The sequence below is a fragment of the Lonchura striata genome, chromosome 5 (assembly GCF_050655825.1).
Source record: "Lonchura striata isolate lonStrDom1 chromosome 5, ASM5065582v1, whole genome shotgun sequence".
NCBI lineage: Eukaryota > Metazoa > Chordata > Aves > Passeriformes > Estrildidae > Lonchura > Lonchura striata.
This window is the reverse complement of record NC_140707.1, coordinates 36504172-36521515: the sequence shown is the minus strand read 5'-3', so window position 1 is coordinate 36521515 and position 17344 is coordinate 36504172. Positions and strand designations below refer to the sequence as shown.

Below are 17344 nucleotides of genomic sequence, written 5' to 3'. Positions count from 1 at the left end.
TGGATTTACATATATAATGAAGAAGAATAGCTGGTAATTTTTTTAAACTGCATTTCTGTAATCTTTGAAACTGGGAAGACCTCCACCAACCACAGAATAAATGTTTTGGAAGTGTAGTCAGCAAAACAAACAATACATCCATAAAACAGTCTTTTGAGGGGCCTTGTTACTTTTAGACAATCAATACAAGAAGCAGAGGGTTTCTGCTATCCTCTAAAACAACTCTTGAAGGGATTGAAGTTATGCATCTTAGAATGAGAGGAATAACAATTTTTGTTTAGCTGCTGTTTAAGTCAGAAGCTCTTGTGCCTGAAGTCTGGGACAGCTGGCCCCAAAGCAGATATCCAACATATAGGAATTCAGCTCAAATTGTTAAGTTTCGACAAAGCTAAAGCAAGTACACCTCAGAAGTGGAGTGGAATGTACAGTAATTTGGTTGATTTGTCTTCTGAACAGATGACACATCCAGTTTTAGTGCATTCTCAGCCTGTGCTGCTTTATTGCTAAAAAAGTTTGTATACAGGTGCAGAGTTTCCAGGTTCATTTTTAAACAGTTCCTCTTTACAGTGTCAAAAGAATAAAATCTTATCTTGGAATCCTCAAAGATGCATAGATATAAAAGCAAGCTGCCTTTTGGAAAAAATCAGAATTTGCAGGGAGACATTCTTTCACTGTTACCATGTAAAACATGTGCAATGGGAGTACATAGTTTGTAGTCACACCAATAATTTCCTCCACTAATCCATGCAAGAACGCTATCAGAAGTTCAGTATAAGTATTCTTTAACCTACTAAGTACTAAGGTAATTTTTAGGAATTTATACCTAATACTTCTCCTTTGCTGTTAAATTTCTTAAAAGGAAAACAACTTCACTGACATCCTGCAGTAGCTTATTCCCAGGTCATACTGAAGGGAAATACAAAGGATACAATGGCTTACTCATTATAATATTTAACAGACTTTTAAACCATGCATAGTGTTCTAAAGAATTAAAAATTACCATGGTTAACCACTGGGCTAACTTTGTCTTAGAAATTTTCTTGTTTCTTGAAGAAGTTGGCTCAAAGACTTTAATTCAGTCTAATTTGTGATACCATGGAATAGTTATCTTCTCTTATAATATTTGTATCTTCATTTGGCAATCCTTACATATTTAAAAAGAGCATTCATGGGTAAAACCAGAGTTCCCACTCTAAACCCAAAACACAGCACTTTATAAATGGTTGGCTATGAAATATGAACAGGAGTTAACTTGACACACCTTTTCTTCCTCCAAGACACTTCCTTCTACTTAAGAGAGGACTGAGCCTCTGTACATGGAGAAGTGTTCTGCACAAGTTAAGCCCACTTACAAAATTAAGCTAAGCTACAAGTATAGAATTCTGCAATTACAAGCCAGTATTCTACATGTTTAATTACAAGTTTAAACTTGGAAAAGTATTAGTGATGTAAGCTATGCCACACATTCTCTTATTTTCAAACTGCCAGCAGAAACTGACTGCATTATCCACTAAGAGACTTGAATTACAGAGAACACAGTGAGAGTTTACAGAAAGATGGCGCCCAAATTCCCTTTTATCTAGTAAGTGAAATAAAGAAAATTGCAACCTCTGTTGCAGAAGATAAAGACCTTCAGTGATCACATCTCATTTTCTTTTTTAAAAAACCTCTTTAAAGAACTTAAAAAAATATACAAGATTACCAGTATTTTCAGGTTCATTCCTGCAGATGCCATTATTGCTGGCTGGTACCAGTATGCTTCAGTACAGCTGCCTATGGGGCTAGAGTTACCTGAAAATACTGTATCTTAAAAAGCTATTCAACACCTGAAAAATATGTACTGTGCTTATTAATTTCAGTATTCTCCAAATAATTTCTCTCACCACACTCAAGCTTATTACCTACTGTCTGGCAAATACTACCCTTGAGTCTGTGGTTTCTGTTACTTGTTTATTGGCTTGGGTTTCGGGGTGATTTTTTTGTGGGTTTGGTCTTTTACTTTCCCACCAGTCACTCCCCCTGCACCATGTAAGAAACTCTGCACCCTTTTCCTTGCTACAGCTGCAGCAGGTGAGAAACCTCATCTCGCCTCTAAACATGCTTAGTTCATGCCCTGTTTTTTTACATGCTCAGGACAGTGATATGAACCAGACTACAGGTTATAAAGGCGAGTTCTGCTGATTCTGGTTCCTGATTTACAGTTTTGGTGCCATGCTTCTGTTCCTATCTATACATTCTGCCCCCATCTCTACAGAGGCAGCACATTCTCTAAAAAAAACCCGAAATTTGAGAATCAAAGCAGGAAGTTCAAGCTATTGGTATATTAATTCCTATTGCTTCATTATGTATAAATGCATATCTCAATTTACTGGTAATAACTACATTACACTAGACATTTTCAATCATGCATAATTAGAATACTAGCTCTAAGATTTGGTTTGTGGGCCTGTGCCGCTTTCCTTCAGTTTCTCCATGCAGTTCTTCATGCCTAAGGCATTACAAACTACCTGCCTTTTATTTGACCTGCAAACACACTCATTTGGAGGGGAAGTGGAGTGAAGCAGACAGGATTTACATAGGACACACTGAACAGAAAGTTACCTTCTATAACTTTAGATGGGGTAAAAGTCTTGTGAAATTGTCTATATTATAACCCAATACATAGGCTCAGAGACAGAAACAGGCTCTGCTGACATCATGAACACTGACACTTTCTCTAAAACACAGGAGGAAGTGTAGAGACTGAAAGGGAACAGACATCAGAATCCATGGTTAGTATTCTGCACTTTTGAACAAGACGCCCTGTTCAACTGCTGCCTTTTGTGTGCCAATCAAAGTGCTACAGGGGCAAAATGCTGGATCGTTCCATGAAAGAAATCCAGTGGAATCTAACTTGAACTGTCATTCTGCAGCTCTGCACCTGACCAGCAAGTAGGATTATTAATTTTGGAGGAACACCAGCCAGTTTTCTAAGGATGCAAGAAGCAGTAATTTCTAAGATTCGTTATATATCAAAAATAGTTCTAGCTTCAATAATTTTTCCTTTTCTGCCCCCCAAAATACCCCAGTTCTTGACAATATAATCCTCATGTAAAGTGTCAGTATCCTCAGCCTCAGTACAATTTCCTCCCACTATCAAGAAGTCTTTGCAAGAGTTTAGTTTTCTCATAAATTTGACAACTACCCTCAGTAACAGAAGTTACAATTCCCAACACAAGTACTGGCAAGACCTTCTGCAGCAGCACTACTGGATATACAAACATATTTATACCACATGGGTTTAGTACTGCTAAAGAAGTCATGTTCATATTGGTCATTATACCTTTGATAAACCACACCAAAGTGTGGTAACACCTGACACTTCCACTTAGGTTTAGAAGCCGTTAAATCAAGGAGGTTGAAGCAAAAGTCAAGTCATAGTACAAGAGCTGAAAGGCAAAGGGTTTCCTTTTGTTGCTGTGAATAGTAATTCCTAGCTAGCAACCCACAGAATTCAGATCATTATTAAAAGCCTGAACTGGGAAGTGTACATAGACAGCTTGCCTGGCTACATCAGTCTTTATCTCCTTCCCCCTTTTCTGAGTGGATACACCCCTGAAGAATTCTGTTCAGCCAAAAAGTTCATACTTCTGAAGCATGAATGTGACTTTGTTTTCATTATAATTTCATTATTATGCAAATGTACTTGCTGATCACAGACCACATAATATCAAAATTTCTATAATGTAATCAGAGAGCAATCAAATGAAGGTCCCCTATGGCCAGCTTCCAATTTTATCAAAAAATCAATAGTTGGAATTTAAGCTGATTACAATCTTTCATATCAATTAGTTTTCCTAAGCATGTTAGCCAACACTTAATTTAGACATTCTCATGCTTATCCTGTTACTTTATACTGCAAAAATGCTCACATCCCACAGCCCTGACAGTTCCATTATCAATTTATGAAGAGACAAAGCGCTTCACCCCCATGCTTTAAAAACACAAGAAGCTTCGATTAAGCTGGAAGTTTATAGTCTAAATTCCTTCAGCTTTCCAGAAGAAATGCAGCCAGATTGATCTAAACCTCTGATTCTGTTCACAATACATTACTATATGTTGGGCCACACTCTGTCCATTGATGAGGTTATCTACACTGAAAAATGTAAACTGGGAACAGTTTAGAACTCCTGTGGCTCTTTGATAGCGAGTAAATTTTTGGATGCAGATCTACAGGTGAAGCTCAATAACCCTTTGTGTTACAATAGGCTTCACAGTACTTGCCTCTGCAAAACTTCAGGCATCAACTGAAATCAATTATGGTCTGAAACAGTGTTTAGCAAATCTGAAATTATAATTCTACAGCTGTGCTTGGCATGTACAAATGTTTTGAGTGTCAAGTGCTCTCTAACGTTTTTAATTTTTTTTTAATTTAAAGACTATCTCAGATTTGTCTTTATAAACAAAGAAAACAAAAAGTACTTCCCACCACCAAAGCTTCTAACTTTACAATCAGGTTCTCTTCACAGTACAGTATTTGGAAAAGTTTTGTTTCTCAGAGAAATAGAGCAAGTGCTATGCTACAGAGAAAGAAAAAAAGTACAAGGAAACTTCAGCTATCCTTTCAAAGAGAACTGTCTGCCCTTCCCCCAGCACTCACTGACAGTGCTTCCGACATGTGGCAAAGCTAATTTTTCTTTTTTTAATATATATATCAAGTTCATTAACTTAGTATTCAAGTGCCAAATTCCCTCCAATGAGAGGAACATAAGAAGAATTCACCCTTCTTCTCAGGAAGACTCTTCACACAACTCTCTGCAGCACAGAGCGCCACAAACTTATTTGGTTATTACCCACTTACTCTAATGTACAGTCTTGCTAATGCAAGTTATTTACTATCACATGCAAAACAGTTATTGCTACTAAAGTTCTATTTTCTTATTAAATCATCTTATGGCTTTGTTTGCATCAGGGATTCTTCCCCCTACATACTGTGCTATTTTGCATTCCAGTTTCAGAGGTATTTTTCAATTGATTCTCCCAAGCACTAAACTACTTTATTCAATGGTACAGCTAAGTCCATTCAGAATTGAACCTGACTCCTAGCACAGGTCCCCCAGAGCTCTGTTGTAAATGGCCCATCTGCCCAATTTTCTCAGAAATTTATCAGATGCAGAGGTTTGTTTGGTTGGCTTTGTTGGGGATTTTTTTTCCCTGTTACATACATTAACTCTGCCTGGATTACTGTAATTGCATGGAAGTATATGCTTCTTGATTAATTTCTTTAAGATATAGCATACCAAAATTACAAAACCAAGCTACCCATTCCCTCCCTCCCCCTAATGGCCATTTACAGGCAGGTCTCAGGAAAAAAAGATGCAGTATCCTCTCTAAGCTGAAAGAGAGAAATGGGTGAAGAGCAGCACTGGCATAAAATAAAAGACTTATTCCTAGGAAATCAGAGGATGCCATCTCAAGAATCATACCAGTTTCCTATTTGACCAGTCCAAGCTGCCCATTGAGTGCTAAATCAATTTTCCTTCCCTGGTCTAAACTTTCCTTCTGAAAAAAGCAGAGGGAGAGACAGAAATCATTAAAATTGAGCTTAGAGCTGGAAAGCAAAAACTGGAAGTTACCTAAAATACAGGATTTTGAATTCTCAATAATACAGGGGTGGGGAATCTCTGATCCATTGGCTAGAGACAGCCTGCTGCACAGATACAGCCTGCAACATCATTTTCCAACTTGGACTTTATCTTATGCTCTCTTATTAAGATGTATGTAAATGCAGGATCCACCAAGATTATTTTAAGATTCAATAGGACTTCAGCCAAAAAAGGTTCCCCATTCCTGCAATAATGGAGAAAAGTCTTCTACGCATAATTAGCACATCACATTTTGCAACTATTAATTATCACACAATGAGGATAATGTTTTACTAGCTATAATAAACATAAAGTCAGATCTGAAAAAAAGACAAGACTACTTAACAGATTTTGTAAATTATCTGAAGAGATGTGTACAGAATGCACACAAACTCCTTAGCATATTCATATTTTTCTGAGTATATCACAGGATGGGTAATAAATGGTTCAATAATATTGAAAACGGAAGAAAACACCAACAAAGATTTAAAATAAAATAATCACACCAATAGGGATGAGAATTATGGATACTTGCATACTCTAGCTTACTACTGCAGTTGGACATACAGACAAATATCAAAAAGTCAACTATGATTCTATGAAGCCCATTAAGTGAATGAGCTCCATTTCTAAGGATAGCATTGTCATTGTCAAAGGGAGGATACTGCATGTTTAGACCATGTTTGTGACATTCCTATTGTATCCTTTCTAGTGTTAATTACATTATCATCACTGTTTACTAATAAATTTGTCACTCAGAAATTGTAAAAATACTACTAGGCTCATGCACTGGTCCTAACATGGCACTACAGTTTGCTACAAAGCACTAATGCTTATGGAACTATACACATCTCAAAATGGAAGACATTGGTGATTTTGTTGTTTTCAAACAACTTGTAACATCATTTTGTCCACAAGTATTAAAATATATATATGTATATATATATATATGAGCTATTGCACATGCCCCTTGTTTTTGTAATCTTTCACATGGGAAGATTTCCAACCAACATAAAGAAAAAGCGGAGCAAGAAAAAGTGAGTCAGATGAAGCAGCATTTCCAAACACAGCAGCTCCTTAAAGGTGCTGGTCAGGAAGGTACAGCAATAGGGGTCTTCTGGGCATGCACTATTGGAGTATCACTTCTGTGAAAGCCACGGATCCTTAACCTAATAAAATCCTGATGTTCTAAAATTAAACTCAAAAACTAATGCTGCTATACTGTCATGAATAGGACTTAGGAAAAAAATCAGTAATTCCACTTTTTTGTTACAATGTCGGGTTACAAAATATTGACTTTAAAAAGTTTAGATTATCAGCTCTCTAGTCAGGCAAATTCGCAATTTTTGTGAATGTCCCCAGAAAACAAAAATACCTTCCTGTCCCCCAAGTATTCTGTCATCAAGCTATGTAAGAAACAACTGCTATCTCTAACATCAGAGGGATAAGAATGGGCAGAAGAAGAAAATTCTCAGATCTAAAATCAGACATTTCTTATACCACATACCTCCCAACCACTGTAATCCTATGATATTGACAGTATTTTCCATCACTTAGAGATGGATCCTGCTTCTACAGACATCTCCATTAAATCCTATTGACTTCAATGTAAGGAGGCCCTAAAATGAAGTGTGCTTTTCTAGTTGCATCCAATGCCAGAAAGTTCAGACCATATTCAGCAAAGTCAGCCCAAGCTGGTGGTTGCCTCATCAAGCTCAATGTTAACTCTTACCACACAGCTCACCACAATGTTACACACAATTTTGGAGCACCTCTCTGCTCATTAAAGTTGGCATTGCTTTGACATGCAGCGTCTTGCCCACCTTGCCCACCACTCTTAAGCTTCCGTGGCTGCTCTTTGCTTCATGGAAACACAAAATGGGTTAAAGCTGTCATTAAATCCTATTGTTACAAAACAAGTCTAAACACAGACATTACTTGGAGGATTAGGATCAACATCAACACTTGTCCTCACTCTGCTATGGAACTTGGTCCCATAAAATGTCACCACATTTTTGATACTAGAATGCTGCCCTGGCAACCAATCACCAAGAATTAAGAAGAATTTCAATTGTTTGCTTTTTCAGCCATTTTTGGGCTGCCTGGCTCTCTCCAGCAATTTTCTAAAAGAAAAATATAACAAGAAATCTAGAACACTTCCCCAACCAGTTTAGTATCTCCCGTATTTTAAGCTAGCAAGCCACATTTCTAAATCACAAACTTGGAATAAGGTGCACTAAAAAGAGTTTCAGGTTTGAGGTGGAATATAATACATATCCCAGTTCTGGTAGTTTTTTGCCAAAAATCTTACTTGTTATAGATAACCCCACAGCAGGGAGCATGTAAACAATATATGCTCCCATCTCAGAATGACAGAAAATATCCTATATAATCACGAATTACATAGACAAAGAATCTTGTGTAAACATGAGAACAACCAGATTGTGCCTTAGTTTGGGAAGGAATAAGAAGAGTCAGAAAAGGGACTGTAATAAGTATTTCTGCTCTCAGCTCACCCCTCTTACGTGGCTAACATTCCATTTTCTTGGGCCTATTTCTACCTAGATGGAGGAAACACACAGGTCCTCTCAGTTCTCAGTCATGAAAGAATCAAAAAGCAAGATTTCATCAGCAGTAGGAAAAGCTGAAACTGTGTCGAGGAAGCCAGGTGGATACACTGCAACTTTACAGCTCTGGTCTCTTCCATCCCATCAGAAGCTAATTTCTATAATAAAGATGTTCTGCCCATCTCTTCTGCTGTAGAATGGTCTTGTTCCTTTTGATGCTAAGGGAATGCCTGAGGAAGAGAATGATTTAATGCAAACCTAGTCATTATCCTGTCACCCTAGAGGCCTTCAAAGCTTCCATTCTTTGCCAAAAATGAAATGATGTAATTTCTTCTTGAGGTGAAAGCTCTTCATATCCTGCACTTACAGAGGTTCACACATGCAAATATACATTTTGATCACAGCCTGGGATACACAGTACAGACAAGGTGATTCTGTATTTGTTCTTGTACATTAGCTGCTTTATGTGAGTTGATACCTACCTACAAAGTCAAGCCTGGGACCTGAACTAGAAAATACCTGCATGAGATGCCCCTAGTTGTTCGGTAAGTTTCTTCTTCATGTCAGAGCAGAAAACATTCTGGTTTTCCTGCTGCAACTTTTAGTATCAGGTCAGTCTGACACAGCAATGCATGCAGACACTTTATCTGCTAGGAATTCCAATTTGACACAGCGAAGTACTTAACCTTCCTAAAATTAAGAAGGAAATATCAGTGAAAAACACCAGCTTCCACTTGCATCTGATTACAAAGTATTTTTCATTTTAAAACAGAATGCAGAAAGCTGAATGAAGACCTGGCACAGAAGACATATTTTCAAGAAAACAAATGCTGATTTCTGTTACTGTGCTTCTGAGTTTTGATAAAACAGTGGGCTACTTCTGTGGGGGAAGTCATCTGAAGAATCAAATGTTTGGCGAGATGATAAAAACAGAAGTGGACAGATCTTTGTTCATTCAGCTCCATGGAAATGAAGGGCGGGTTTTGCTTGCTAGAAGAGAAATATCCACATTTTATAGCCGTTGAGGAAGTAAGAGGATCACCTTCTTAGGAGAGGATCTGGAATTCCAAATTAAAAAAAACAAGGAAGATAGTTTAGGAATCAGGATAAAATACATTCAACGTTAAAATACCCACCAGTTCACTACTCTAAAAGCCTGACCCTAATGGATAAAATTATCTGGTTTCACAAACTGAAATAATCCCTTGGTCTGTAAGATTCTGTATCTAACTTTAGACATCCATAAGATGGCTAAAGAAACACTTCAGAAATGCTGAACTATACACTTAGTGAGAAGCAATGCAGCTAAAAATACACCACTGTTAATTAGCTGTGGGGCTTCAATCTTGTCTCCAACACAGAGATGACAACGACGAGGGCTGTCAGCAGCAGAGTGCACATGGCACAGAGTGTATTGTACTCTGCTCTAGCAGGTCACAGCTCAAAGAGACATCATAAACTACCACCCAACTAATTATGAAATTGTCAGTGCTGGAGAGGAAAAGAGCACTTACAACAGTTTTAAGATCACATTCATTAGCTTACTTTTACTCATCTCTCCCCACTTATCCACAGCAATTTTAAGATCACATACATTAGCTTCTTACTTTTACTCATTTCTCCCCACTTATCCATAGCACAGACAAATTTCAGTAACTCATCTTTTCACAGATCTCCTGGCCTTCCACCAGTGAGTAGTACCAGTACTAGGTAGTACTTACCTGGTACTACCTAGTTACAGCAGCTGCTAAGACATGTTATTTTTGCATTATGTTGGAAGTTAACATGGGTGCACTCCTGCATCACTATTGCCAGAATGTTTATTACCATGCTCTTGTGCTAAAGTAAGAGATGCAAAATAGAGGGAAAAAAGGAAAAATAAATCTTTCTCATATACAAGAACATGACAATAACTAACCTCTTCCTCTCTTTCCCCTGTCTCTATTTTAATTACCTTAACCATTCCGTTGATAAAGTCCAGAAATAGACTTCCAGTGACAATTTTCAGCTCCTATGTTAGAAGCAGTGATTAGACCATGAAAATGGAAATATAGTACATGTCACTATTGATATCTCTTGAGTCACTCGAATATTTCAGCTGATCATTGGGTTGACCATCGACACTCAGACTATTGGGAAAGTCTTATTCTTATGAAGATGTGGAAAAACAGACCTGGAGAGCTGCAATAAAACATGACAAAGGTTTGTGACAGAGCTGAGAACAGAATATTACACAGAATAGAATACAAAACAGAATCTAATTGTGCTGAACACCTTAACTACCAGAATATCTTTATTTCATTCACTGGGAATAAAAAAAAAAATCAAAATTACTGAAGTTTATTGCAATCTTAGAGATTTTGAATATACTTTTTTTTCTATTTGATAATTTACATTTGGTTATTTTATCAACCTTCCAATTCCATCATGTAATAAATAACACTTTTAAAAAAAACTATTCCAAGTTAATACAATGTGTCTTAGCAGAACAAATGACATCACAGGACAGGGATTTTACAACTTTCAAGGCATTTATTCCTGTAAGAATATATAATAGTCAAATCAATGTTTATTTAAGGAGAAGCCCAAGCTGAAATCTGACACTGTGGCAACATTCCAGTTCTCTGAAAGCACACTACAAAAAATTAAAATCTCAATGAGTGATTTCTGTGGTCAGAGAAAAGGGAACTAAATCAGCTAATGAACTTGATAAGTTTATTACCTTTCACAATTGTACTCACCATTACTTTTGATCATTCCACATCCTCTTCAGTGAGCTTAGAAAGAGATAAATAAAATTAAATTTGCATCTAGGAAGCAGCTCAGATCATACATGATTATCTGCACAAGACACAAAAGATTAGCTGTATGTTCCATGAACTAGGTAGCATTTTTAGACTTCCTACATAAAACATGCTGATGTTATTTTTTAAATTATCAGATATACCTCCTCTTTTAGTTTAAATCAAGAGACTTGGACCCAAGTGTGGAAGAGCCAAGACACACAAACTTTAAATAATTGGAGGCACATATTTATGTTTCATGGGAAATAAGATGGACACATATTCAATCTCCAGTAAGACAAGAAACTCTTTCACATCAATAACAAACTATTTTAGTGAGGATGCTGAGCTGACAACCTAACTGGAAGAATAGTGGATTGCTGTGAGCAGAACTATCTCATCACACACAATCTAAATTATTCAAAATTCTTTAGCAAAGGATTATTAGCTTCCACACTCCTGCACAACACAGCATTTCTACAAGCACCATGCACCTGGACCTTCAGAAAAATCCCCATTTCAGAGTGGTTACTTCCTTTCCATGTTGTCAGTTCTGACCCTTCCTACTCAAAATTCTCCCTTGAGAACCAGCCAAGCACTACGTGACTTTGAGATATTAAGGAACCAACAGTAAATGCTTCACAAAAGAATTAACTTGAAAAGGAACAGTTACCAGGATTGGTAATTAATTTGCAATAATCCCAAACTGCCTTATCATTATAGAAACTACATAATATAAACTAATCCAATTTTTGAAAAGCTGGATCTTCTTTCAGTAAGACTATGAATTAACTAAACTAAACACTAAAGTAAGTCTTATTAAAAAAGAAAGCAGCTGGTGATGTTTAAAACAACTCAAGCAAAGGAATGGTTCATCCAACACTGAAATTCAGTTAGCTTTAACCTACTTTTTTTAATTTTAACAAGTTCACTGACTTTGAATGCCCCAGTTTTTTAACTACTCTGCTTGATACACCCTCTAGCTGACTTTCATCAATTACATGAGCACAGAGTTCACAGTAGTCCAACAGAACTTGCAAATGCAACTGTATATATATCAAGGTTATTGAAAATGAGCTGGCACTGAGACTGATGCTGACACCAACTCTTCAGATAAAAGCTAGTGGACATTACAAAGGAAAAAAAAGCTATTTTTCTTGTTTCACACTGTACTGAACATACAATCAATTGATGTGGAGCAAGAAATAACTGTGAAAGCTCAACACTGCCTACATGACTCCTCCTCCATTAGAAATTCAGAACCTATTCTTTTCATTGTCTTGACCTATTACCCATTAATATTTTTTGCTCTACCATAACTAAAGATTAGTTTCCATGAACTTTAAATCTCACATTCAGATAGGTGCCTGTATCAAAGAAATTCAGTAACTTCAGGAATTCCAAAGTCAAAAAGAGATGAAGTAGTATCTCACAAATAAATTTACCATCAAAACTGGAATATTTGTCTTTTCATATATATTAACATATTGTATTACCAATCCACCAGGGTGGCAGAAAAAAGTCCCCACAAAAGTCAGTGTTCTGACATAATCAGCACACTGGAATTGGAGACTATATTAATATAATAGTATACAGCTACGCAACCAACTTTCACTCTACCCCCATACTCTGTTTTAAGTTACAATAAAAACTGAGATCCATCAGATCTGGCTTTCCAAAATACTATCTTTGCCTCTTACACAGACACAAATCCCCCAGGAGATGAGCAGAATTAAAAGGACCTAGAAGATGGTTTCTCTTCTCTTGCCTAGAGCCTGAGAAGTATGAGGAAGTAAGGGAAGGAAAGATCTAAAAAAAGGTTACTATAGAAAGACAAAACCACAAAAAATTGGAAGTATAGTGGAGACCTATGGAGATACAGAAAGCAAAATCAGCCTTACACATCACAAGTCCATTATGGTTTTTCCTGTGGCTTAAAAACTGCCAAATTTAACCTGGAAAGTGGACAATGACAAATATTTAAATTATAAACACAAATACAATAGAAAGTAGCTTACAGTCCTGCAAAAAAATTAGCTGCCTTCATGCTCTTTTTGCTTTCTAGGCAACTTCGAACTAGGCACCTAAATCCAAGCTACAAGGCAAAGGTGAGAACTTGCAAAAGAAAGTCTAAGACTGGTGTGACTGGAAAGAATGGGAGTGCCTGAGTGTGGAGGCACCAAATGTAACACTGAGCAGGAACTGGACTCTAAGGAGCTCATGTTAGCAGCACCCAGGTTAGCAGGTGCCACTTCAGAAGACACCCAGATCTGGAGACAACATTGATAATCCACAGAATCAGGAGAAGTCCCCTCCAAAAGAGGTAAATCCCCTCAAAATCAGGCAAAGTCCCCTCCAAAAGAGTACACAAAGGCACATCTGAAGCCTAGAATGGTTGCCAGCCTAGGAAGAGGCCAGGAGACAGTAAGGACCTGCCAGCTGATGTCCCCTGTCAACACAGTCTGCCAGACTGCTGGATCCATAGCATGCTGCTATGGTGCTTGGCTGCTGTAGAGACATCTCAGGCACTACACACACTCCTCCCTATTTTTTTGTTTCACTCTGTATTTTTAAATAAAACCCTTTTCCTCTTTTACCAGGTTTTCAATGCACATCTACTTCATTGTTGGTACAATATTTTAACAGTACTTTGTACCACAGCAGAGAAAACAGGGAAAACTGCTTAAAGATAAGCCTTCAACTCCGTGATGCACACACTGTAGGAATGTGTTCTAGGAATACTGTTCAGGCAAAGAATCAACCCTTCCTCCACACTCTATTTTAGAAAAATACTCTTCTTTTTTTTATTCCCTTGAAGACTGTGCAGGTTTTGCATCTCACACTCACATAACCTCTGGCACGTCAGGACTGGTTTCAAACACTGCTTCTTTTTTAGTTTTTAAAAATGAACATGGGAGGTGTTCAAGTGACACTCCAGACTCTTCACAAACTTGGTTAGGACTTTTTAGCCTTGGCTGGCCTATGACTTCTGACACCCCTGAATAAGAGGTGACCACCATGAGATGCATAGCCTGTTCATGCAAATTTTCACACTGTAGACTCACAGCACTGTGGGCAAGATTGTAAACCAATGCATACTGATTTGACATATACCAGAGCAACAGGAAATTCTGATATTTTTAAGATACTACTTCTCACAGCTTTTGTGCATTGAAAGCAATTAAGAATAAGTATTAATCCATACGAATTTCTTACTGCTAAAGTAGTGTACAACTTCACACAAAAGCAAGCTAATTGCTTATTATTCTTCTAATGATAATATAAAGCAGAATTATTTTTCTATGTAGTAGGCCAAAGACAAATCCCCTGGCATATTTTAGAAGTTCATACACAGATGTATAAGCAAGAACATTCATCAGTAGCAGCGTACTATGTCTTAATGTTATGTTGCTCCTAAGCTGCTGTTACTGTTACTACATGAGTAATGTTGCACATTAAGATCAGTAAAATGCTCCTTAAGAAATTTTTCTCGTAAGTAGCTACTGCTTTCAGAACTAATCATAAGACATGCTTATATTTTTTTTTGAGTTATTTCACCAGTTAAAAACAACTGCTTCATTATTAGGTCATGTGTGCTAACACACCATGTCTCTACAAAATCTGAAATATGCTTTTCATTTAACCACTTCAACTTGTTTCTTTTACCTGACATGCAGATTGAAAATGCAGTCACAATTCTAGGATGAACTCGAGATTTTAAGAACTGCTATCAAATCTAGAACAGAAGGAATCTCGTGCTAGTGACACTAATTATTTTGCATTCAGTAAGAACTGATCCACCCCCTTTGTTTTTTCTTCAAATTTAAACTAAGTACCATTCTCTAGCACAAAATACCATGCTCAATTTTGAAGAATTCAGGGCATATCTAATCTTCATGGTACTAACTTGGAAAGGATAGAGCATTTAGCAATAGGTTTACGTTTCACGGCATCTTAAATTCTTTTTACCTCATTATCAACATTAATTTATACAGCTAAATCAAATTCCACTATAATCTCTCCACTTTCCAAAGAACTTGTTTTCACAGGGTAGATTTCTGTACCTTCTGGTTTTGTCAAACAAATAGGAAGCCATCCCTTTTGTGCACTCCTGTGTCAGCACTACAGACATCATGAAAGGATATAACCATTCAGATTAGCAGAATTCATCCAGCCCACACATCGCATGAATAAGAACGATAACAGCAGCGTAGCTGTATTCAGCGCTATGCTCGTAGCCAGACATGCGAAGCCTCATTTCAGATGATACATTTCGGTTTCCCTTTCGCAGGTGGCTGCCGGCCGCAGCTGTCCCGGTCGGCTGCGGGGTACGGCCGTGCAGGGAACGGGCTCAGCCATCTGCTGCAGCGCGGCGCCCGAGCTGCAGGACGCCCTCGTCCCCAGCGCCGAAGTTGCTCAGACTTTTCAGGGCGGCGAGCGGGTAGGACCGGCCCGATTCCGGCTCCGGTCGGCCCGCGCGGCCACCGGCCCGCTCCTCGCTCGGGGCCGGCGCGGCGAGGGCGGCCAGCGGCTCCCGCTGCTCCGGCCCGGCGCCGCGGGAACGAGCCCGAGCCCGAGCCCGAGCCCGGGCCCAGCCCAATCGCGGGGCGGGACGGGGAGGCGGGTGCGCGGTCGTTCGGTCCCAGCCTAGTCAGGGATCCGGCACCAGGCTCCGGGCTGGACACGGCCGCTGCTCCCGCCGCACTCACCTGAGCGCGGCCGAGGCCGCGGGGCCGCGGCCGGCCCGGCCCCTCCGCCTCCTCCGCCCCTCACTCCGCCATCTTCCCCTCCTTCCCCCGGCCTCCCGGCGGGGGCTCGCTGCGCCCGGGCCCGCCCACTCGACCGCGAGCCTATTGGGTGCCGTGCCCGTGCATCAGCCCTCCGGTTCTGGCGGCGATTGGCCAGCGGCGCCGTCCATCACGGGACTGGCCTCCCGCCTCCAGGGCGGCCCGCTCTGATTGGTCCCGGAGAGGGCACAGGGAAGGGATTGGCTCGGGCGGCGCGAGCGGGACTGGCCCGGGGCGAGTCCTCCGGTGACCTCCGCGAGGATTTAAAGGGGCCGCTCCGCAAGGGCGGCCGGGGTGGAACACCCGCCCCGCGCCACCCGGTCAGGGGGAAAGGGTGCGCGGACGTGGGGTCCCGCTCCGGCGGCCCTACAGCACCTGCTGAGCTCACCGAGCATCGTGGTTGCTCCGAAAGGCGGCCTTCAGTCGTTCTGCCTTCAGTCATTCTGCCGGCTTTTTGTCATCCGCAATTTTTTTTTTTAAATTTTTTTTAGCAGCGGTAATTTTGCACTTCAAGCTGACGGGTGGATGCATTGAAGAGTGTGAAGAGGAGTACGTGCCCATTCAGAAAACTCTGGAGAAACACCTCCGTCTCACCGTGATTCATCCCAGATTACTACAAACCATTTTGCTGGAAATCTTAACACGTGTGTTCAAACATTTAATACAACGCTTTTCTGCCGCGTCACGTTTTAAAGCAGACTACAATGAAACACTTGCTAACTTCAATGTTATACCCACATTCTATTTACAACCAAAGCTCCAGTTTCAGAGAATCAAAAGCAGGGTTTTGTGTTCCATTGTACATTACAGAACATAATTTTTACTCCTGCTCTTCATGAGTCAAATCCTGTATTTGAATTCTTTTCCCCGTTGTTGCCAAGCTAAGGGGCCTACAGGTTTCAATACTGATTAGATATCAAACCTATTTCTGCTTTTTACAGTCTTCACAATACTCTGGTAACTGGCTGCAACCACGTAATTCTGCAGCCAAGCCTCCAGCCAATCTCAACATAAACTGCAATTTGAAAATAGACTGTCCCTCAGTAAACTGGGGAATGGTTCACCTGTATTTAAAATCCTATCCCTTTTACTACTTTTTCAAAAGACAAAGATGAAATATTAAGTAGTTCTGCTGCTGAGCTGCTAACACTTTCACCTTCAAGATAACCTGTTCTCAAGACAAAATACTTCTATAAACAACCAGGTATGCTAAAAATACTACTTTTGTGGAAATCTGCTTGTATCTGTACAGCTTAGTTAAATTTAACAAATTTAAGATCTCAGGTCTCTAAAACTCCTCTTACTGTCTACTACCTTTTCAACTACATGTTACATATATAGTTTTCAGCATGTGGAGTAAGATATTTACATGTGATTTATTCTGCTAATGGCTAATTCTGATAGTTGATTAATTTTTTTTTTTAATTGCAGGATGGTTGGTTGTTCTTTGATTGATTGTGTTATGGTTTTTGGTTTTTTTTGGTTTTTTGTGGGTTTTTTTGCAGTATATCTGTTAGACTGTTTGTGTTCACCTTCAAGGACATTAGCAAAAATATCTGACATCTGAGGTGGGAGCTTGTAGG

General features: G+C 39.2%; 1 long non-coding RNA gene across 1 annotated transcript in view; it reads left to right on the top strand.

The window, feature by feature from the left end:
- Window positions 1-16856: 16856 nt before the first annotated feature.
- LOC146767326 (uncharacterized) overlaps window positions 16857-17344 on the top strand; it is a 37308-nt gene continuing 36820 nt past the window's right edge. The window contains exon 1 of the long non-coding RNA XR_014955578.1: window positions 16857-16965. This is a non-coding gene — a long non-coding RNA (uncharacterized LOC146767326). The remainder of the gene's footprint in view (window positions 16966-17344) is intronic.